Source organism: Odontesthes bonariensis, chromosome 11, assembly GCF_027942865.1.
Source record: "Odontesthes bonariensis isolate fOdoBon6 chromosome 11, fOdoBon6.hap1, whole genome shotgun sequence".
NCBI lineage: Eukaryota > Metazoa > Chordata > Actinopteri > Atheriniformes > Atherinopsidae > Odontesthes > Odontesthes bonariensis.
In genome coordinates this window covers 26,399,592-26,420,512 of record NC_134516.1, presented here as the reverse complement: position 1 = coordinate 26,420,512, position 20,921 = coordinate 26,399,592, and the positions used below count along the sequence as shown (strand labels likewise).

Genomic DNA, 20,921 nt, shown 5'->3' with positions numbered 1-20,921 from the left:
AAGCTTTTAAAATGAGTAATAAAATCTGACAGGTAACCAGGGAAGGAAGGACAAGAGGCAGGGAGGTGGGCAGCCACTGTGTGGCCTGGTGTGGGAATAATTACCTCAGCTGCTGATTTTAGGAGGAGCACCAATAAGCCAAACAGCGTCTCCATCCCAGGAGAAGAGGTGGCTGAGGAACACCTGGGAGTTTACCTGTTGCATATCTCTTATAAGTCTGTGGTGCAGAGTGCATCTTTCTTCAGCAGCATCTGCTGTGGCAGCAGCATCAGAGCCAGCGACTCAAAGAAACTGAGCAAACTGCTAAAGAAGGCTGGCTCTGACCTGGGGACTGCTTTGGAGCTGTGTTTGATGAGCACTCACTTCTTTTTTTTTTTTTTTAAACCCCGAGTCCTGTCCAGCATTATGGCAGCAGAATTGTAATCTGAATACCGTTTATGCCAAACACATTTGCTATACCAAGGGAAGCTTTATGAATGTAAAGCTCCCCTTGATGCCCATCAACTCCTTATTTATTTATTTATTTTTGTTACAATACTAAACATGATGTGATAGTGTGATAGTGCCGAACCGGACCGGGGGACAGAGAGAGAGGGAGAGCGAAGAAGGGAAAAAAAGGAACAGAAATATGAAGAGACAAACATAGAAAACAATGAAAAATCAGACAACCAGCTGCTACACCTGTAAAAACAAAACTGAAGACAATCCAAGGCTTTTGTGGGGAATCCAGCCTTAGAGGCACCAGGAGCACCTGTAAGCAGACAAGCAGAGAACAAACACACAAACAAAAAAGCACAAGCAGCAGCAATCACATGCCAACCTTCCATCAAGGAATCGAATCCTGTTCCTCCGCTTGACAGGCGGATTCTAACCTTTGACCAGCGAATTGTCAAGCATTTGCATGACTGAGAGAGTAAATCGACTGTGGAAGGGGTTCCATGGTGTAAAGGTCAGCACTCTGGACTCTGAATCCAGTGATCCGAGTCCAAATCTCGGTGGAACCTTCAGGTGTGTGCTGTCATGGTTGTGTTCTGGAAAGAAGATGAGTTGAGTAGGCTAGTCAGTTGTGAAAGGACACCAGAGTGCACGATTCCAGCTGAGAGGATCTGTGGTATGTGATGTCACACCTCTGTGTTGCTAGTTGAATCTTTTTTGGTTTCTTCTTGCATGTTCATTTACGATGCTTCTATTTATCCATGCTCTCCCAGAGGAGTGTGTTACAATCCCACTTCTGACTCAATTTGTTGCGACTCCACAAACTCTTTCCGCTAGCAACAAAATTTGGGAAAACTTACCTCATTCTTTTGCTTCTGGAACACTAGTGAATAGGCATGGCTTCAGTTTCCGTAGTGTAGTGGTTATCACGTTCGCCTAACACGCGAAAGGTCCTCAGTTCGAAACTGAGCGGAAACATTACTTGCTCCTCCTTTATTTATTTCACCCTTGTGTGAAGATGTATGACTGCACGTTAATGATAGCAACATCAACATATTCATAATTATGGATAGGAGGGGAGCCTCATCTGCTATTCTTGACATGTAAAGTCAATTTTTTCAGGTTTTCAAAATATTTTCTGATGCTATGGTGTGAAACGGACTTTGGCGAATCCCTAGCTGCTGAGCGAAAATGGCAGCTTTTATGAGTATTAAAGGAGACATATTTTACCTCTTTAAACAAGTTAGAATTGGTCTATGGCACTGATGCCATGGTAACGGCTCGCGGGCTGGAACCGGCCCGAATGGACATCACAACCGGCCCGGTTACATCAGTGGTTGAGAAGTTTTTTGTTTTTTTTAAAATAAATAATACTATTATCAACAAATTCAAATCTACTTTTGTTTTTTGATCCTTAATCCCATTGTGTCCAAGGCCTTTTCAGAGACTTTGAGGCAGTTGTCATCACCTTGACATTTTCAAGTATTTCAAGCAACTGTAAACATCTATGCAAAAGTGACACATATGGTTGTATTCTGAAAAGCCTAACAAAAAACAATATGAGAGTGAGTGAATGTAATACAAACAAGTTTTATTTCAATTGAGGGGAAACACAACTGTACAAAAAAACAAGTTTTAGAAGTCTTCAAACAGTGCAAGAAAACGCACTATAAATAAATCTAGCCAAGACTTTTGAAGGTTGAACCTTGTAAACAAAAGTGTTGGCTGCATAAAAGTAAAAAGTGCAGTCAGATATGTTTTGTTGTTTTCACACAAACTGTAAAAAAGTTTTTGTAACTCCAGTCAGTGTCTCTGTTAGTTGAATACTAGTTAGATGGGTGCGTAACACCCCTGATTCCCCCCACCCCCCTGTCACTCTCCATGTGATAATTGTCTGTCACTGGCAGGACATTGCTGCCTTCCCCCACATGCTGGCTGAATGGGGCGTGTTCTCACCTGTGAATAGCCACTCAATCACCTGGTACTTTACATGTGAATAGCAATAGGTGTGGCAGAGGAAGCTGCTGCAGTCTGCGACTACAGAAAATCCAAAGATTTCTGTTCACTCTCTTTAAAAAGGGCCAGCTATATAATTTATTTTTAAAATATATATATTTGAAAACTAGAAGTTTCAAGGTTTTTAATGGTGTCACTTATATGTTAGAATGACAAAAACTCACAGAGTTACAGATGTGTTTTTGGAGATGTGTCAAAAATGCCCACCGGTGGGCATTAGACCCCAGAGTGTTAATGGTTTTAAGTATAATATTCATTTAATTAATTTCCACGTAATCCAACAGTTTGTCCCTCGCTCGTGCCGGTCTCAGTACCTTGGACAGAGACCAGTGCACGCGCTGCAACAGAGACCGGCAGCGCGTGCACTGTCCAAGGTTCTAACTGACGAGTCGCGCGACATCAGTCAGGAAGGATGTTGTCTAAAAAGCGGAAGGTTGACTCTGAATGTAGAATCTTTCAGGAGAGATGGAAAGAAAAGTATTTCTTTTGGGAAGTGAGGGGCAAACCAGTGTGTTTAATTTGTTCGCAACAAGTGGCTGTGCCAAAGGAGTACAACATCAGACGACATTACGAGACCCATCAGGAGAAGTACAACGACTACACAGGGCAACGTAGGACACAAAAGCTAAACGAGCTAGCCTCATCCCTCCAAAAACAGCAAGCGGCTTTCTCGAAATGCCGAGAGACATATGAAGGTTCGTTTTAATTGTATATCTTCTCAAATTCTTATTTTTACGTTAACTGCAGCTGTTTTCGAATGGGGATTTCTGTCTCGGCGCGCCTCCGTTAAGTTCTGATGGCGTTGCCCCTGGCAACCAACAGCGTCTCCTGCCAACATGGCCGACCGTGACTCCTCATTCTCAATACTAACTTAACATTTTATTTCATGTTTATGGGCAGTGAAGGCGAGCTATGTCATCGCATGGGAGATAGCCAAAGCTTCCAAGCCTTTCTCTGAGGGCGAATTCGTGAGGACGTGCATGATAAAGGCAGCCGAGCTAGTGTGTTCAGAAAATCGACAAGCTCTCGCGAACATCAGCTTATCCCGACCAACAGTGACCGAGAGAGTGGAAGAGCTCTCCAGCGACTTGCATAGCCAACTTAAAGAAAAGATTAAATCCTTCGTCGCGTTCTCCATTGCTCTTGACGAGAGCACTGATGTGACTGATACGGCTCAGTTGGCGATATTTATTCGCGGAGTGGATGCTGCCTTGAATGTCACGGAGGAGTTTGTTTCCGTGGTACCCATGACAGACACGACTAAGGCTAACGACGTGTTTGTTAGCCTTGTCGGGGCCCTTGACAATCTGGAGGTGGACTGGAGTCGCGCTATCAGTGTGGCTACGGATGGTGCACCTTCCATGGTAGGAAGAAAGGCCGGAGTTGTCGTCAAGTTGAGAGAAAAGGTACGAGAGGCTAACCCAGACCAGGTATTCTGGAACTTTCACTGCATTTTACACCAAGAGGCGTTGTGCAGCAAAAGTCTGAAGTTAACTTTTCGCAACCCTGAGTCAATAGTGTTATTGTTGTCGGCAGGATTTAAACCTACGCAGGGACACCCCAATGGATTTCTAATCCATCGCCTTAACCTCTCGGCCACGACAACGACATACATGTATGTTCACCTTTGACATTCATCGGTTACAAATCATCATTTTCATGAAGGACTTCAACTCCTGAGAGAGACCTAAGATATGACGATCAAGAAAAAGCTTTTTTGTTTGTTTGTTAGAAATGGTCAATCTTTCAAAATGGGTCAGAGGAAGGAGTTGTGTCTTCAGAGATCAATCTGTGAAAGAGTTCATGTGATCAAAGACATGTCTGCCCTCTGTTTCGTTTCATCAAATGGTCAAAGAACTTGTGCTTCTTTCCGGGGTTAACTTTAAGCAACCCTGAGTCAATAATGTTATCGTTGTCGGCAGGACTCTAACCTGCGCGGGGAGACCCCAATGGATTTCTAATCCATCGCCTTAACCTCTCGGCCACGACAACGACATACATGTATGTTCATCTTTGACATTCAACGGTTACAAATCATCATTTTCATGAAGGACTTCAACTCCTGAGACAGACCTAAGTTATGACGATAAAGGAAAAGCTTTTTTGTTTGTTTGTTAGAAATGGTCAATCTTTCGAAATGGGTCAGAGGAAGGAGTTGTGTCTTCAGAGATCAATCTGTGCAGGAGTTCATGTGATCAAAATGCTATCTGGTCTTTGTTTTGTTTAATCAAATGGTCCAAGGAACTTGTGGTTCTTTCCAGGTTAACTTTTCGCAACCCTGAGTCAATAATGTTATCTTTGTCGGCAGGATTTGAACCTACGCGGGGAGACACCAATGGATTTCAAATCCATCGCCTTAACCTCTCGGCCACGACAACGACATACACTCCTGTTCACCTTTGACATTCAACGGTTACAAATTATCATTTTCATGAAGGAATTCAACTCCTGAGACAGACCTAAGTTATGGCTAACAAGAAAAAGCTTTTTTGTTTGTTTGTTAGAAATGGTCAATATTTCAAAATGGGTCAGAGGAAGGAGCTGTGTCTTCAGAGATCAATCTGTGCAGGAGTTCATGTGATAAAAGACACATCTGCCCTCTGTTTTGTTTCATCAAATGGTCAAAGAACTTGTGGTTCTTTCCATGTTAACTTTTCGCAACCCTGAGTCAATAAAGTTATCGTTGTCAGCAGGACTCAAACCTGCGCGGGGAGACCCCAATGGATTTCAAATCCATCCACCTTAACCTCTCGGCCACGACAACGACATACATGTATGTTCATCTTTGATATTCAATGGTTACAAATCATCATTTTCATGAAGGACTTCAACTCCTGAGAGAGACCTAAGATATGACGATCAAGAAAAAGCTTTTTTGTTTGTTTGTTAGAAATGGTCAGTCTTCGAAATATGTGAGAGGAAGGAGTTGTGTCTTTAGAGATCAATCTGTGCAGGGGCGCGTTGCACAAAAGTAGGATTTAGACATCCAGGATGAATTACTTAGCCAGGTTCAAGTAATCCAAAACATGGGCGCCCAGGCTTAGTTGGTAGCACAAAGGCCAATCCAGGATGAGCAGACACGGATTCATTAAGCCAGCTGAAAGCGATCCTGGATAAGTGCTGCTTCTTAAATAGACCCCACGATCGATCATAGATTCAATGATTCACCATGGCAACAAGGGCGGCGTATTTCTCCCCAGCTGAGCAATAATTATTAATGGAAGTATATGAAGAGGTGACGGAGAAAATAAAACAAAAAGGAAATACTGCCACAGTTAAAAAACAAAGGGAACAAGCGTGGGAAACCATTGCTGACCGCCTGAATGCGTAAGTAGTGCACAAATCACACTCACCACTCCACTGAAATTATCACAATTAGGCAGTGTTCGAACTACGGGGGACTCGGGGGATCCGAGACCCCCTGAAACTGACAAGAGACCCCCCTGAAAACATGATTTGGGAAATGTTGGGGGGTCTCTAAAATATTGGCAAAATGTGATTTCCCCTGATGAGTTATGATTGCAGACGCGATGCGTGTGGAGGTGTGGAGCCTGTGTGCGTAATTGGCATAAAGCTGTGCTGTCCGCAGCGTATGATTCTGTATAGCTTCTCATGTGTTTTCGAGATCCGCGCTCTGAGTCAAGCACAAGCAAGCAACCAAAATGGACATGGCAGCAACTTTTTATTAAGAATGTGCCTGCCCACACATTGCCTGTACTGTTTTAGCAGTGAAATAAAAAACGCAAATAAAGGACTTGCAAGCATCTTCATCTCCTTCCCTGGGCATAGAAGACTCTGTGACATCAAGTTCTATAGGATTGCAGGTAAGAATTTTTTTTTTTTTTAAATTACAGTTACAATTACAATGTTAACATTCAGAGTAAGATACTCATTGCATCGTATTACAGGTTTCCCCATTGTCATTGATGCAGTGGACTGCACACACATCAAAATAAAATCCCCCTCAGGTGGCCATGAGGGGGATTTTGTGAAAAGGAAAAACTTCCACAGCATCAATGTACAGGTGAACATGACTTTTGATAAAGTTAATTAATGAACACTGTACATTGCCTGTGATGTGCATTAATTGGTTTAACATCTTATCATTTCAGATGGTCTGCAATGCTGACTATTTGATCAGTAATGTTGTGGCAAAGTGGCCCGGCTCGGTCCACGACTCCCGAGTGTTTCGGAACTCAGAGATTTATCGGCGCCTATCACAAGGTGAGCCACAGAACCTCTATTGATAACCACTTTTAACATCATGGCTGTGTTAAGAATGTCACTACCAGTGGTGTAACTCCCATTAGGCAAACCTAGGCATTTGCCTAGGGCCCCAACCAAATCTGTCTTTCATAGGGGCCCCCAAATCTGACCGTCCCAGCCAAAGTAAATACACAAAAAAACCAATGTTAATTTGTTACTTATGTAAAGTAAAAAAACATATTTCTATGAAAAAAAACCCAGACATATCAGCATAACACCGAACTAATGCCTAAATAATAATTGTCCAAGCACACATGCCCCCATCCATTGTGCATTGGACTAGTCCAGAATATGATGACGTAGCAATGTGCGACATAACATGATTTCAAATCAAAGCGAGGGAACTGTGTGTGACTCGGTGAAAAATGAAGCGGAGTTATGATAGTGGTAATGCTAAATGAAAGAAACGGACAGAGAACAAAAGAATTGCAGATGCACTGCTGAAAAAATGAGAGAATGAGACCTGATAAAGGGCAGGAAAAGCACATGAAGAAGAGATGAGTGAGACAGGTGTGAAGCAGAGGAGCTTAAGGCAAACCAGGGACACAGATGAAGAGTAACAGGGATACAGACAGAGAAAAAGAAGATAGGGAGAAAGAGAGAAGGTAATCATTCACAAAACATACTTGACTTGGATATTTATTTATAATGCTATATTTATTTATAATGCACCATGATTGATCAGAGGTCCGTTTCACGAAGCAGGTTTAGTGAAAACTCTGAGTTGGTTAACCCTGAAATGAGGGAAACCCTGAGTTTTCCGTTTCACAAAGGGAGGTAACTCAACCCCGAGAAAGAGGGCTAACTCTAGCCTGTTTCACAAAGAGAGGTAACTTAACCTCACGGTCAGTTACCGTAGTAACAGACTGTGAGAAACTCTCAGACGCGCGAAACTACCAGGGCGGCACGGGGTGGCAGCCGCCACCCCTGAAAAGGGGTCTGCCATCCCAGTGCGAGGGAGTGTTTGTTTTTTTTTGTTTTTTTTTTTCAATGCGAGTGAGAGCGTGCAGGCAATACAATAACTCGTGCACCATGCGCGTTTGGACTGCGCCGGCACGAGAGAGAGAGAGAGAGGGGTGTGGGGAGAGGTTGCTTGCTCTAACTATCTATATCCAGCCTGTCTAAGCCTTTTAAAAAATCCCCAATTTACTTGTTGATATATTGTTGTTATTCTGTACACATGCACTCACAAAATACTTTGGCAGGCAGGCCTTTGAGGGAGGACTTTACTTCTAGGATAATGCTGGAATTTTGTAAAGTGCTGGGAAGTCCTCAAATTTCTAAATCATTCCTATGGCTTGATTTTGCTTTCAAAGCAAACACTGAACCACTGTTATTCCTGTCCACACACAAAATCTTTTCGTTGGTCCTTTCATTGGTAAATGTAAATGGTGGTTTTACTCATGTCCATTTTGTATTTTAGTTCTGTTAAGCAAAAGAACATTTTGTATCTCTGGCAGTGAAAAGATTATTTGATTTTCACATGTAACTTACTTGTGTCATGGAAATTCTAATCTCTCTCTCTCTCGTGCTCTCTCTCTCGTTTGATCTGAATAATAAACATCTAATTTTGGCAAATGCTGGAGAAATCTGAAACTGATTTTACTGTGGAGAGTTGATACCATTGTTAGTGGCAGTGCAGTATTGGTTTATTGCGATTCTTTAATCTCAATTTAAAGTAAGGGTATTGGGATGGTAATTTGTTTTATGTGTGTATTTAAAAAATGAGGGCCCCATGTCTATATTTTGCCTAGGGCCCCAAAATGTCTAGATACGCCCCTGGACAGCACACACCTGAAGGTTCCACCGAGATTTGAACTCGGATCACTGGATTCAGAGTCCAGAGTGCTGACCTTTACACCATGGAACCAATCCACAGTCAATTTACGCTCTCAGTCATGCAAATGCTTGACAATGAAATGGTTTTAGCAACGTGTTTTTTTGTCAATTTTTCAGTGATACTCTTACAGCTTGTATTCTCAGAATTCGCACGACAGTCAAGCAACAAATTCTGTATCTTCTTCAATGGTCAAAGGTTAGAATCCGCCTGTCAAGCGGAGGAACAGGGTTCGATTCCTTGATGGAAGGTTGCCATTTTCGCTCAGCAGCTAGGGATTCGCCAAAGTCCGTTTCACACCATAGCATGAGAAAATCTTTTGAAAACCTGCAAAAATTTACTTTACATGTCAAGAATAGCAGATGAGGCTCCCCTCCTATCCATAATTATGAATATGTTGATGTTGCTATCATTAACATGCAGTCATACATCTTCACACAAGGATGAAATAAATAAAGGAGGAGCAAGTAATGTTTCCGCCCAGTTTCGAACTGAGGACCTTTCGCGTGTTAGGCGAATGTGATAACCACTACACTACGGAAACTGGAACCATGCCTATTCACTAGTGTTCCGGACGCCAAAGAATGAGGTAAGTTTTCCCAAATTTTGTTGCTCACGGAAAGTGATTTTGGAGTCGCAACAAATTGAGTCAGAAGTGGGATTGTAACACACTCCTTTGGGAGAGCATGGATAAATAGAAGCATCGTAAATGAATATGCAAGAAGAAACCAAAAAAGATTCAACTAGCAACACAGAGGTGTGACATCACATACCACAGATCCTCTTAGCTGGAATCGTGCACTCTGGCACGACAGTCAAGCAACACATTCTGTATCTTTGCTGGTCAAAGGTTAGAATCCGCCTGTCAAGCGGAGGAACAGGGTTTGATTCCTTGACGGAAGGTTGCCATTTTCGCTCAGCAGCTAGGGATTCGCCAAAGTCCGTTTCAAACAACAGCATCGGAAAATCTTTTTAAAACCTTAAAAAATTGACTTTACATGTCAAGAATAGCAGATGAGGCTCCCCTCCTATCCATAATTATGAATATGTTGATGTTGCTATCATTAACGTGCAGTCATACATCTTCACACAAGGGTGAAATAAATAAAGGAGGAGCAAGTAATGTTTCCGCCCAGTTTCGAACTGAGGACCTTTCGCGTGTGAGGCGAATGTGATAACCACTACACTACGGAAACTGGAACCATGCCTGTTCACTAGTGTTCCCGACGCCAAAGAATGAGGTAAGTTTTCCCAAATTTTGTTGCTCACGGAAAGTGATTTTGGAGTCGCAACAAATTGAGTCAGAAGTGGGATTGTAACACACTGCTGTGGGAGAGCATGGATAAATAGAAGCATCGTAAATGAATATGCAAGAGGAAACCAAAAAAGATTCAACTAGCAACACAGAGGTGTGACGTCACATACCACAGATCCTCTCAGCTGGAATCGTGCACTCTGGTGTCCTTTCACAACTGACTAGCCTACTCAACTCATCTACTTTCCAGAACGCAACCATGACAGCACACACCTGGAGGTTCCACCGAGATTTGAACTCGGATCACTGGATTCAGAGTCCAGAGTGCTGACCTTTACACCATGGAACCCCTTCCACAGTCAGTTTACGCTCTCAGTCATGCAAATGCTCGACAATGGAAGGATTTTAGCAACGTGATTTTTTTTGTCAATTTTTCAGTGATACTCTTACAGCTTGTATTCTCAGAATTGGCACGACAGTCAGGCAACACATTCTGTATCTTCTTCAATGGTCAAAGGTTAGAATCCGCCTGTCAAGCGGAGGAACAGGGTTCGATTCCTTGACGGAAGGTTGCCATTTTCGCTCAGAAACTAGGGGTTTGCCAAAGTCCGTTTCAAACAACAGCATCGGAAAATCTTTTTAAAACCTGAAAAAATGTACTTTACATGTCAAGAATAGCAGATGAGGCTCCCCTCCTATCCATAATTATGAATATGTTGATGTTGCTATCATTAACGTGCAGTCATACATCTTCACACAAGGATGAAATAAATAAAGGAGGAGCAAGTAATGTTTCCGCCCAGTTTCGAACTGAGGACCTTTCGCGTGTGAAGCGAATGTGATAACCACTACACTACGGAAACTGGAACCATGCCTATTCACTAGTGTTCCGGACGCCAAAGAATGAGGTAAGTTTTCCCAAATTTTGTTGCTCACGGAAAGTGATTTTGGAGTCGCAACAAATTGAGTCAGAAGTGGGATTGTAACACACTCCTCTGGGAGAGCATGGATAAATAGAATCATCGTAAATGAATATGCAAGAGGAAACCAAAAAAGATTCAACTAGCAACACAGAGGTGTGACATCACATACCATAGATCCTCTCAGCTGGAATCGTGCACTCCGGTGTCCTTTCACAACTGACTAGCCTACTCAACTCATCTTCTTTCCAGAACGCAACCATGACAGCACACACCTGGAGGTTCCACCGAGATTTGAACTCCGATCACTGGATTCAAAGTCCAGAGTGCTGACCTTTACACCATGGAACCCCTTCCACAGTCAATTTACTCTCTCATTCATGCAAATGCTCGACAATGGAAGGATTTTGGCAACGTGATTTTTTTTTGTCAATTTTTCAGTGATACTCTTACAGCTTGTATTCTCAGAATTGGCACGACAGTCAAGCAACACATTCTGTATCTTCTTCAATGGTCAAAAGTTAGAATCAGCCTGTCAAGCGGAGGAACAGGGTTCGATTCTTTGATGGAAGGTTGCCATTTTCGCTCAGCAGCTAGGGGTTTGCCAAAGTCCGTTTCAAACAACAGCATCGGAAAATCTTTTTAAAACCTGAAAAAATGTACTTTACATGTCAAGAATAGCAGATGAAGCTCCCCTCCTATCCATAATTATGAATATGTTGATGTTGCTATCATTAACGTGCAGTCATACATCTTCACACAAGGATGAAATAAATATAGGAGGAGCAAGTAATGTTTCCGCCCAGTTTCGAACTGAGGACCTTTCGCGTGTGAGGCGAATGTGATAACCACTACACTACGGAAACTGGAACCATGCCTATTCACTAGTGTTCCGGACGCCAAAGAATGAGGTAAGTTTTCCCAAATTTTGTTGCTCACGGAAAGTGATTTTGGAGTCGCAACAAATTGAGTCAGAAGTGGGATTGTAACACACTCCTGTGGGAGAGCATGGATAAATAGAAGCATCGTAAATGAATATGCAAGAGGAAACCAAAAAAGATTCAACTAGCAACACAGAGGTGTGACGTCACATACCACAGATCCTCTCAGCTGGAATCGTGCACTCTGGTGTCCTTTCACAACTGACTAGCCTACTCAACTCATCTACTTTCCAGAACGCAACCATGACAGCACACACCTGGAGGTTCCACCGAGATTTGAACTCGGATCACTGGATTCAGAGTCCAGAGTGCTGACCTTTACACCATGGAACCCCTTCCACAGTCAATTTACAAATGGTAGAGCGCTCGCTTAGCATGTGAGAGGTAGCGGGATCGACGCCCGCATTCTCCAGTTGTCTTTCCTTTGTCCTCTGTGGAGGAAATGATTACCAGCTGGATGTGGCAAAGGTGGATGCAAACTGAAAGAAAGACAGCTCTTTCACATTACCTTGAAGTCACACTCAAAATTCTTCATGATAGATTCAATCGCCCAAATGAACCTAGTGTAAGCAAATAAAAATATTGCAACAAAAGCATTGTTTGAAAAGCCTGCTTTTAATAAATGCAATAATAAATATTAACAAACAAAACAACATGCAAAGCCTACAAGAACGGAATTCGAACCCATGCGTGCAAAGCACAAAGGATTAGCAGTCCATCGCCTTAACCACTCCGCCACCTCGTCCTCTCGCTTGTAAGTTTGACCATATATTGTTGTAATGTTTTAAATACTTGAACGCAGTTTTTCTAGAGAAGATAATTGTTTTGTATATGGGATTATCGTCCATTGACTCTTTTGGGGTTTCACATGCGTGCGCATACCGACAAGAGGTAAGTGACATGCTGTTTATAAAGTTGTTTTGTAACGTCCCCATGCCAGTAATGTGAGAACCATGCATATGGTTTTGATGGTAAGGCTTGTGACTTTATTGTCGGATGGTTTATAAAGTGGTGTGACGTTTCTGCAGTGTCCAAGTTGTTGTTTTACGTGGAAGGTTTATTATTGCCCATTGGCCACCACGTATTTGGCTAGCATGACAGGCTGCGCAAACAGCGCAATCGCCGCACAGGGAGCGCCAATTTGCACCAGTCTGTGTCCTACTGTCAGTATTTGACAACCTCTAGAAATGGTCAGTCTTCAAAATGGGTCAGAGGAAGGAGTTGTGTCTTCAGAGATCAATCTGTGCAATAATTCATACGATCAACGACACGTCTGGCCATTGTTTTATTTCATCAAATGGTCTAAGGAACTTGTGCTTCTTTCCAGGTTAACTTTTCGCAACCCTGAGTCAGTAAAGTTATCGTTGTCAGCAGGATTTGAACCTACGCGGGGAGACTCCAATGGATTTCTAATCCATCGCCTTAACCTCTCGGCCACGACAACGACATACACGCTTGTTCACCTTTGACATTCTACGGTTACAAATCATCATTTTCATGAAGTACTTCAACTCCTGAGACAGACCTAAGTTATGGCGATCAAGAAAAAGCTTATTTTTTGTTTTTTAGAAATGGTCAGTCTTCGAAATGGGTCAGAGGAAGGAGTTGTGTCTTCAGAGATCAATCTGTGCAAGAGTTCATGTGACCAACGACACGTCTGGCCTTTGTTTTGTTTAATCAAACGGTCCAAGGAACTTGTGCTTCTTTCCAGGTTAACTTTTCGCAACCCTGAGTCAGTAAAGTTATCGTTGTCGGCAGGATTTGAACCTACGCGGAGAGACCCCAATGGATTTCTAATCCATCGCCTTAACCTCTCGGCCACGAAAACCACATACACATGTGTGTTCACCCTTAACATTCAATGGTTACAACTCATCATCTTCATGATGGACTTCAACTCCTAAAACAGACCTAAGTTATGGCGATCAAGAAAAAGCTTATTTTTTGTTTGTTAGAAATGGTCAATCTTCGAAATGGGTCAGAGGAAGGAGTTGTGTCTTCAGAGATCAATCTGTGCAATAATTCATACGATCAACGACACGTCTGGCCTTTGTTTTGTTTAATCAAACGGTCTAAGGAACTTGTGCTTCTTTCCAGGTTAACTTTTCGCAACCCTGAGTCAGTAAAGTTATCGTTGTCGGCAGGATTTGAACATACGCGGGGAGACCCCAATGGATTTCTAATCCATCGCCTTACACTCTCGGCCACGACAACGACATACACGCTTGTTCACCTTTGACATGCAACGGTTACAAATCATCATTTTCATGAAGTACTTCAACTCCTAAGACAGACCTAAGTTATGGCGATCAAGAAAAAGTTTTTTTTTTGTTTGTTAGAAATGGTCACTCTTCGAAATGGGTCAGAGGAAGGAGCTGTGTCTTCAGAGATCAATCTGTGCAGAAGTTCATGTGATCAACGACACGTCTAGCCTTTGATTAATTTAATCAAATGATCTAAGGAACTTGTGCTTCTTTCCAGATTAACTTTTCGCAACCCTGGGTCAATAATGTAATCGTTGTCAGCAGGACTCGAACCTGCGCGGGGAGACCCCAATGGATTTCAAATCCATCGCCTTAACCTCTCGGCCACGACAACGACATGCACGCTTGTTCACCTTTGACATGCAACGGTTACAAATCATCATTTTCATGAAGTACTTCAACTCCTGAGACAGACCTAAGTTATGGCGATCAAGAAAAAGCTTATTTTTTGTTTGTTAGAAATGGTCAGTCTTCAAAATGGGTCAGAGGAAGGAGCTGTGTCTTCAGAGATCAATCTGTGCAGAAGTTCATGTGATCAACGACACGTCTGGCCTTTTTTTTGTTTAATCAAACGGTCTAAGGAACTTGTGCTTCTTTCCAGATTAACTTTTCACAACCCTGAGTCATTAAAGTTATGGTTGTCGGCAGGACTCGCACCTGCGCGGGGAGACCCCAATGGATTTCTAATCCATCACCTTAACCTCTCGGCCACGACAACGACATACACGCTTGTTCACCTTTGACATGCAACGGTTACAAATCATCATTTTCATGAAGTACGTCAACTCTTAAGACAGACCTAGGTTATGGCGATCAAGAAAAAGCTCTTTTTTTGTTTGTTAGAAATGGTCACTCTTTGAAATGGGTCAGAGGAAAGAGTTGTGTCTTCAGAGATCAATCTGTGCAGAAGTTCATGTGATCAACGACACGTCTGGCCTTTGATTAATTTAATCAAATGATCTAAGGAACTTGTGCTTCTTTCCAGGTTAACTTTTCGCAACCCTGAGTCAGTAAAGTTATCGTTGTCGGCAGGACACCAACCTGCGCGGGGAGACCCCAATGGATTTCTAATCCATCGCCTTAACCTCTCGGCCACGACAACCACATACACATGTGTGTTCACCCTTAACATTCAATGGTTACAACTCATCATCTTCATGATGGACTTCAACTCCTAAGACAGACCTAAGTTATGGCGATCAAGGAAAAGCTTATTTTTTGTTTGAAATGGTCAGTCTTCGAAATGGGTCAGAGGAAGGAGTTGTGTCTTCAGAGATCAATCTGTGCAGAAGTTCATGTGATGAACGAATCGTCTGGCCATTGTTTTATTTCATCAAATAGTGTAAGGAACTTGTGCTTCTTTCCAGATTAACTTTTCACAACCCTGAGTCAGTAAAGTTACCGTTGTCGGCAGGACTCGAACCTGCGCGGGGAGACCCCAATGGATTTCTAATCCATCGCCTTAACCTCTCGGCCACGACAACCACATACACATGTGTGTTCACCCTTAACATTCAATGGTTACAACTCATCATCTTCATGATGGACTTCAACTCCTAAGACAGACCTAAGTTATGGCGATCAAGGAAAAGCTTATTTTTTGTTTGTTAGAAATGGTCAGTCTTCAAAATGGGTCAGAGGAAGGAGCTGTGTCTTCAGAGATCAATCTGTGCAGAAGTTCATGTGATCAACGACACGTCTGGCCTTTTTTTTGTTTAATCAAACGGTCTAAGGAACTTGTGCTTCTTTCCAGATTAACTTTTCACAACCCTGAGTCATTAAAGTTATGGTTGTCGGCAGGACTCGCACCTGCGCGGGGAGACCCCAATGGATTTCTAATCCATCACCTTAACCTCTCGGCCACGACAACGACATACACGCTTGTTCACCTTTGACATGCAACGGTTACAAATCATCATTTTCATGAAGTACGTCAACTCTTAAGACAGACCTAGGTTATGGCGATCAAGAAAAAGCTCTTTTTTTGTTTGTTAGAAATGGTCACTCTTTGAAATGGGTCAGAGGAAAGAGTTGTGTCTTCAGAGATCAATCTGTGCAGAAGTTCATGTGATCAACGACACGTCTGGCCTTTGATTAATTTAATCAAATGATCTAAGGAACTTGTGCTTCTTTCCAGGTTAACTTTTCGCAACCCTGAGTCAGTAAAGTTATCGTTGTCGGCAGGACACCAACCTGCGCGGGGAGACCCCAATGGATTTCTAATCCATCGCCTTAACCTCTCGGCCACGACAACCACATACACATGTGTGTTCACCCTTAACATTCAATGGTTACAACTCATCATCTTCATGATGGACTTCAACTCCTAAGACAGACCTAAGTTATGGCGATCAAGGAAAAGCTTATTTTTTGTTTGAAATGGTCAGTCTTCGAAATGGGTCAGAGGAAGGAGTTGTGTCTTCAGAGATCAATCTGTGCAGAAGTTCATGTGATGAACGAATCGTCTGGCCATTGTTTTATTTCATCAAATAGTGTAAGGAACTTGTGCTTCTTTCCAGATTAACTTTTCACAACCCTGAGTCAGTAAAGTTACCGTTGTCGGCAGGACTCGAACCTGCGCGGGGAGACCCCAATGGATTTCTAATCCATCGCCTTAACCTCTCGGCCACGACAACGACATACACGCTTGTTCACCTTTGACATGCAACGGTTACAAATCATCATTTTCATGAAGTACTTCAACTCCTAAGACAGACCTAAGTTATGGCGATCAAGAAAAAGCTTTTTTGTTTGTTTGTTAGAAATGGTCAGTCTTCGAAATGGGTCAGAGGAAGGAGTTGTGTCTTCAGAGATCAATCCGTGCAGAAGTTCATGTGATCAACGACACGTTTGGCCTTTTTTTTATTTCATCAAACGGTCTAAGGAACTTGTGCTTCTTTCCAGGTTAACTTTTCACAACCCTGAGTCAGTAAAGTTATCGTTGTCGGCAGGATTTGAACCTACGCGGGGAGACCCCAATGGATTTCTAATCCATCGCCTTAACCTCTCGGCCACGACAACGACATGCACGCTTGCTCACCTTTGACATGCAACGGTTACAAATCATCATTTTCATGAAGTACTTCAACTCCTAAGAAAGACCTAAGTCATGGCGATCAAGAAAAAGTTTTTTTTTTGTTTGTTAGAAATGGTCAGTCTTCGAAATGGGTCAGAGGAAGGAGTTGTGTCTTCAGAGATCAATCCGTGCAGAAGTTCATGTAATGAACGACACGTCTGGCCATTGTTTTATTTCATCAAACGGTCTAAGGAACTTGTGCTTCTTTCCAGGTTAACTTTTCACAACCCTGAGTCAGTAAAGTTATCGTTGTCGGCAGGACTCCAACCTGCGCGGGGAGACCCCAATGGATTTCTCATCCATCGCCTTAACCTCTCGGCCACGACAACCACATACACATGTGTGTTCACCCTTAACATTCAATGGTTACAACTCATCATCTTCATGATGGACTTCAACTCCTAAGACAGACCTAAGTTATGGCGATCAAGAAAAAGCTTATTTTTTGTTTGAAATGGTCAGTCTTCGAAATGGGTCAGAGGAAGGAGTTGTGTCTTCAGAGATCAATCTGTGCAGAAGTTCATGTGATGAACGAATCGTCTGGCCATTGTTTTATTTCATCAAATGGTCTAAGGAACTTGTGCTTCTTTCCAAATGAACTTTTCGCAACCCTGGGTCAATAATGTTATCGTTGTCGGCAGGACTCCAACCTGCGCGGAGAGACCCCAATGGATTTCTAATCCATCGCCTTAACCTCTCGGCCACGACAACGACATACACGCTTGATCACCTTTGACATGCAACGGTTACAAATCATCATCTTCATGAAGGACTTCAACTCCTGAGACAGACCTAAGTTATGGTGATCAAGAAAAAGCTTATTTTTTGTTTTTTAGAAATGGTCAGTCTTCGAAATGGGTCAGAGGAAGGAGTTGTGTCTTCAGAGATCAATCTGTGCAGAAGTTCATGTGATGAACGACACGTCTGGCCATTGTTTTATTTCATCAAACGGTCTAAGGAACTTGTGCTTCTTTCCAGGTTAACTTTTCGCAACCCTGGGTCAATAATGTTATCGTTGTCGGCAGGACTCCAACCTGCGCGGAGAGACCCCAATGGATTTCTAATCCATCGCCTTAACCTCTCGGCCACGAAAACCACATACACATGTGTGTTCACCCTTAACATTCAATGGTTACAACTCATCATCTTCATGATGGACTTCAACTCCTAAAACAGACCTAAGTTATGGCGATCAAGAAAAAGCTTATTTTTTGTTTGTTAGAAATGGTCAGTCTTCGAAATGGGTCAGAGGAAGGAGTTGTGTCTTCAGAGATCAATCTGTGCAGAAGTTCATGTGATGAACGACACGTCTGGCCATTGTTTTATTTCATCAAACGGTCTAAGGAACTTGTGCTTCTTTCCAGGTTAACTTTTCACAACCCTGAGTCAGTAAAGTTATCGTTGTCGGCAGGACTCGCACCTGCGTGGGGAGACCCCAATGGATTTCTAATCCATCGCCTTAACCTCTCGGCCACGACAACGACATACACGCTTGTTCACCTTTGACATGCAACGGTTACAAATCATCATTTTCATGAAGTACTTCAACTCCTGAGACAGACCTAAGTTATGGCGATCAAGGAAAAGCTTATTTTTTGTTTGTTAGAAATGTTCAGTCTTCAAAATGGGTAAGAGGAAGGAGTTGTGTCTTCAGAGATCAATCTGTGCAGAAGTTCATGTGATCAACGACACGTCTGGCCTTTGTTTTGTTTAATCAAATGGTCTAAGGAACTTGTGCTTCTTTCCAGGTTAACTTTTCGCAACCCTGAGTCAGTAAAGTTATCGTTGTCGGCAGGATTTGAACATACGCGGGGAGACCCCAATGGATTTCTAATCCATCGCCTTACATTCTCGGCCACGACAACGACATGCACGCTTGTTCACCTTTGACATGCAACGGTTACAAATCATCATTTTCATGAAGTACTTCAACTCCTAAGACAGACCTAAGTTATGGCGATCAAGAAAAAGCTTATTTTTTGTTTGAAATGGTCAGTCTTCGAAATGGGTCAGAGGAAGGAGTTGTGTCTTCAGAGATCAATCTGTGCAGAAGTTCATGTGATCAACGACACGTTTGGCCTTTTTTTTATTTCATCAAATGGTCTAAGGAACTTGTGCTTCTTTCCAGGTTACCTTTTCGCAACCCTGAGTCACTAAAGTTATCGTTGTCGGCAGGATTTGAACCTACGCGGGGAGACCCCAATGGATTTCTAATCCATCGCCTTAACCTCTCGGCCACAACAACGACATACACGCTTGTTCACCTTTGACATGCAACGGTTACAAATCATCATTTTCATGAAGTACTTCAACTCCTGAGACAGACCTAAGTTATGGCGATCAAGAAAAAGCTTATTTTTTGTTTTTTAGAAATGGTCAGTCTTCGAAATGGGTCAGAGGAAGGAGTTGTGTCTTCAGAGATCAATCTGTGCAGAAGTTCATGTGATCAACGACACGTCTGGCCATTGTTTTATTTCATCAAATGGTCTAAGGAACTTGTGCTTCTTTCCAGGTTAACTTTTCGCAACCCTGAGTCAGTAAAGTTATCATTGTCTGCAGGATTTGAACCTACGCGGGGAGACCCCAATGGATTTCTAATCCATCGCCTTAACCTGTCGGCCACGACAACGACATACACGCTTGTTCACCTTTGACATGCAACGGTTACAAATCATCATTTTCATGAAGTACTTCAACTCCTGAGACAGACCTAAGTTATGGCGATCAAGAAAAAGCTTATTTTTTGTTTGTTAGAAATGGTCAGTCTTCAAAATGGGTCAGAGGAAGGAGTTGTGTCTTCAGAGATCAATCTGTGCAGAAGTTCATGTGATCAACGACACGTCTGGCCTTTGATTTATTTCATCAAATGTTCTAAGGAACTTGTGCTTCTTTCCAAATGAACTTTTCGCAACCCTGGGTCAATAATGTTATCGTTGTCGGCAGGACTCCAACCTGCACGGAGAGACCCCAATGGATTTCTAATCCATCGCCTTAACCTCTCGGCCACGACAACGACATACACGCTTGTTCACCTTTGACATGCAACGGTTACAAATCATCATTTTCATGAAGTACTTCAACTCCTGAGACAGACCTAAGTTATGGCGATCAAGAAAAAGCTTATTTTTTGTTTTTTAGAAATGGTCAGTCTTCGAAATGGGTCAGAGGAAGGAGTTGTGTCTTCAGAGATCAATCTGTGCAGAAGTTCATGTGATGAACGACACGTCTGGCCATTGTTTTATTTCATCAAACGGTCTAAGGAACTTGTGCTTCTTTCCAGGTTAACTTTTCACAACCCTGAGTCAGTAAAGTTATCGTTGTCGGCAGGATTTGAACCTACGCGGGGAGACCCCAATGGATTTCTAATCCATCGCCTTAACCTCTCGGCCACGACAACGACATGCACGCTTGTTCACCTTTGACATGCAACGGTTACAAATCATCATTTTCATGAAGTACTTCAACTCCTGAGACAGACCTAAGTTATGGCGATCAAGAAAAAACTTATTTTTTGTTTGTTAGAAATGGTCAGTGTTCAAAATGGGTCAGAGGAAGGAGCTGTGTCTTCAGAGATCAATCTGTGCAGAAGTTCATGTGATCAACGACACGTCTGGCCTTTGATTTATTTCATCAAATGTTCTAAGGAACTTGTGCTTCTTTCCAAATTAACTTTTCGCAACCCTGGGTCAATAATGTTATCGTTGTCGGCAGGACTCCAACCTGCGCGGAGAGACCCCAATGGATTTCTAATCCATCGCCTTAACCTCTCGGCCACGAAAACCACATACACATGTGTGTTCACCCTTAACATTCAATGGTTACAACTCATCATCTTCATGATGGACTTCAACTCCTAAAACAGACCTAAGTTATGGCGATCAAGAAAAAGCTTATTTTTTGTTTGTTAGAAA

General features: G+C 42.6%; 18 non-coding genes across 18 annotated transcripts; 1 reads left to right on the top strand and 17 right to left on the bottom strand.

The window, feature by feature from the left end:
• The first annotated feature begins 1,340 nt into the window (after nt 1-1,340).
• On the top strand, nt 1,341-1,413 carry trnav-aac (transfer RNA valine (anticodon AAC)). Its single transcript has one exon. It is a non-coding gene; the product is annotated as a tRNA-Val (tRNA).
• Nucleotides 1,414-4,361: 2,948 nt separating this feature from the next.
• trnas-aga (transfer RNA serine (anticodon AGA)) lies at nt 4,362-4,443 on the bottom strand. The gene has a single exon. It is a non-coding gene; the product is annotated as a tRNA-Ser (tRNA).
• Nucleotides 4,444-4,747: 304 nt separating this feature from the next.
• trnas-uga (transfer RNA serine (anticodon UGA)) lies at nt 4,748-4,829 on the bottom strand. The gene has a single exon. It is a non-coding gene; the product is annotated as a tRNA-Ser (tRNA).
• Nucleotides 4,830-5,132: 303 nt separating this feature from the next.
• Nucleotides 5,133-5,215, bottom strand: trnas-uga (transfer RNA serine (anticodon UGA)). The gene has a single exon. It is a non-coding gene; the product is annotated as a tRNA-Ser (tRNA).
• A 3,300-nt stretch (nt 5,216-8,515) lies between these two features.
• trnaq-cug (transfer RNA glutamine (anticodon CUG)) lies at nt 8,516-8,587 on the bottom strand. Its single transcript has one exon. It is a non-coding gene; the product is annotated as a tRNA-Gln (tRNA).
• Nucleotides 8,588-9,025: 438 nt separating this feature from the next.
• trnav-aac (transfer RNA valine (anticodon AAC)) lies at nt 9,026-9,098 on the bottom strand. The gene has a single exon. It is a non-coding gene; the product is annotated as a tRNA-Val (tRNA).
• A 579-nt stretch (nt 9,099-9,677) lies between these two features.
• trnav-cac (transfer RNA valine (anticodon CAC)) lies at nt 9,678-9,750 on the bottom strand. The gene has a single exon. It is a non-coding gene; the product is annotated as a tRNA-Val (tRNA).
• Nucleotides 9,751-10,086: 336 nt separating this feature from the next.
• Nucleotides 10,087-10,158, bottom strand: trnaq-cug (transfer RNA glutamine (anticodon CUG)). Its single transcript has one exon. It is a non-coding gene; the product is annotated as a tRNA-Gln (tRNA).
• A 441-nt stretch (nt 10,159-10,599) lies between these two features.
• Nucleotides 10,600-10,672, bottom strand: trnav-cac (transfer RNA valine (anticodon CAC)). The gene has a single exon. It is a non-coding gene; the product is annotated as a tRNA-Val (tRNA).
• An 850-nt stretch (nt 10,673-11,522) lies between these two features.
• Nucleotides 11,523-11,595, bottom strand: trnav-cac (transfer RNA valine (anticodon CAC)). The gene has a single exon. It is a non-coding gene; the product is annotated as a tRNA-Val (tRNA).
• Nucleotides 11,596-11,931: 336 nt separating this feature from the next.
• On the bottom strand, nt 11,932-12,003 carry trnaq-cug (transfer RNA glutamine (anticodon CUG)). Its single transcript has one exon. It is a non-coding gene; the product is annotated as a tRNA-Gln (tRNA).
• Nucleotides 12,004-14,186: 2,183 nt separating this feature from the next.
• On the bottom strand, nt 14,187-14,268 carry trnas-uga (transfer RNA serine (anticodon UGA)). The gene has a single exon. It is a non-coding gene; the product is annotated as a tRNA-Ser (tRNA).
• Nucleotides 14,269-15,336: 1,068 nt separating this feature from the next.
• On the bottom strand, nt 15,337-15,418 carry trnas-aga (transfer RNA serine (anticodon AGA)). Its single transcript has one exon. It is a non-coding gene; the product is annotated as a tRNA-Ser (tRNA).
• Nucleotides 15,419-16,488: 1,070 nt separating this feature from the next.
• trnas-aga (transfer RNA serine (anticodon AGA)) lies at nt 16,489-16,570 on the bottom strand. Its single transcript has one exon. It is a non-coding gene; the product is annotated as a tRNA-Ser (tRNA).
• A 303-nt stretch (nt 16,571-16,873) lies between these two features.
• trnas-aga (transfer RNA serine (anticodon AGA)) lies at nt 16,874-16,955 on the bottom strand. Its single transcript has one exon. It is a non-coding gene; the product is annotated as a tRNA-Ser (tRNA).
• A 1,454-nt stretch (nt 16,956-18,409) lies between these two features.
• On the bottom strand, nt 18,410-18,491 carry trnas-aga (transfer RNA serine (anticodon AGA)). Its single transcript has one exon. It is a non-coding gene; the product is annotated as a tRNA-Ser (tRNA).
• A 682-nt stretch (nt 18,492-19,173) lies between these two features.
• trnas-aga (transfer RNA serine (anticodon AGA)) lies at nt 19,174-19,255 on the bottom strand. The gene has a single exon. It is a non-coding gene; the product is annotated as a tRNA-Ser (tRNA).
• A 1,070-nt stretch (nt 19,256-20,325) lies between these two features.
• trnas-aga (transfer RNA serine (anticodon AGA)) lies at nt 20,326-20,407 on the bottom strand. Its single transcript has one exon. It is a non-coding gene; the product is annotated as a tRNA-Ser (tRNA).
• Between the last annotated feature and the right edge of the window lie 514 nt (nt 20,408-20,921).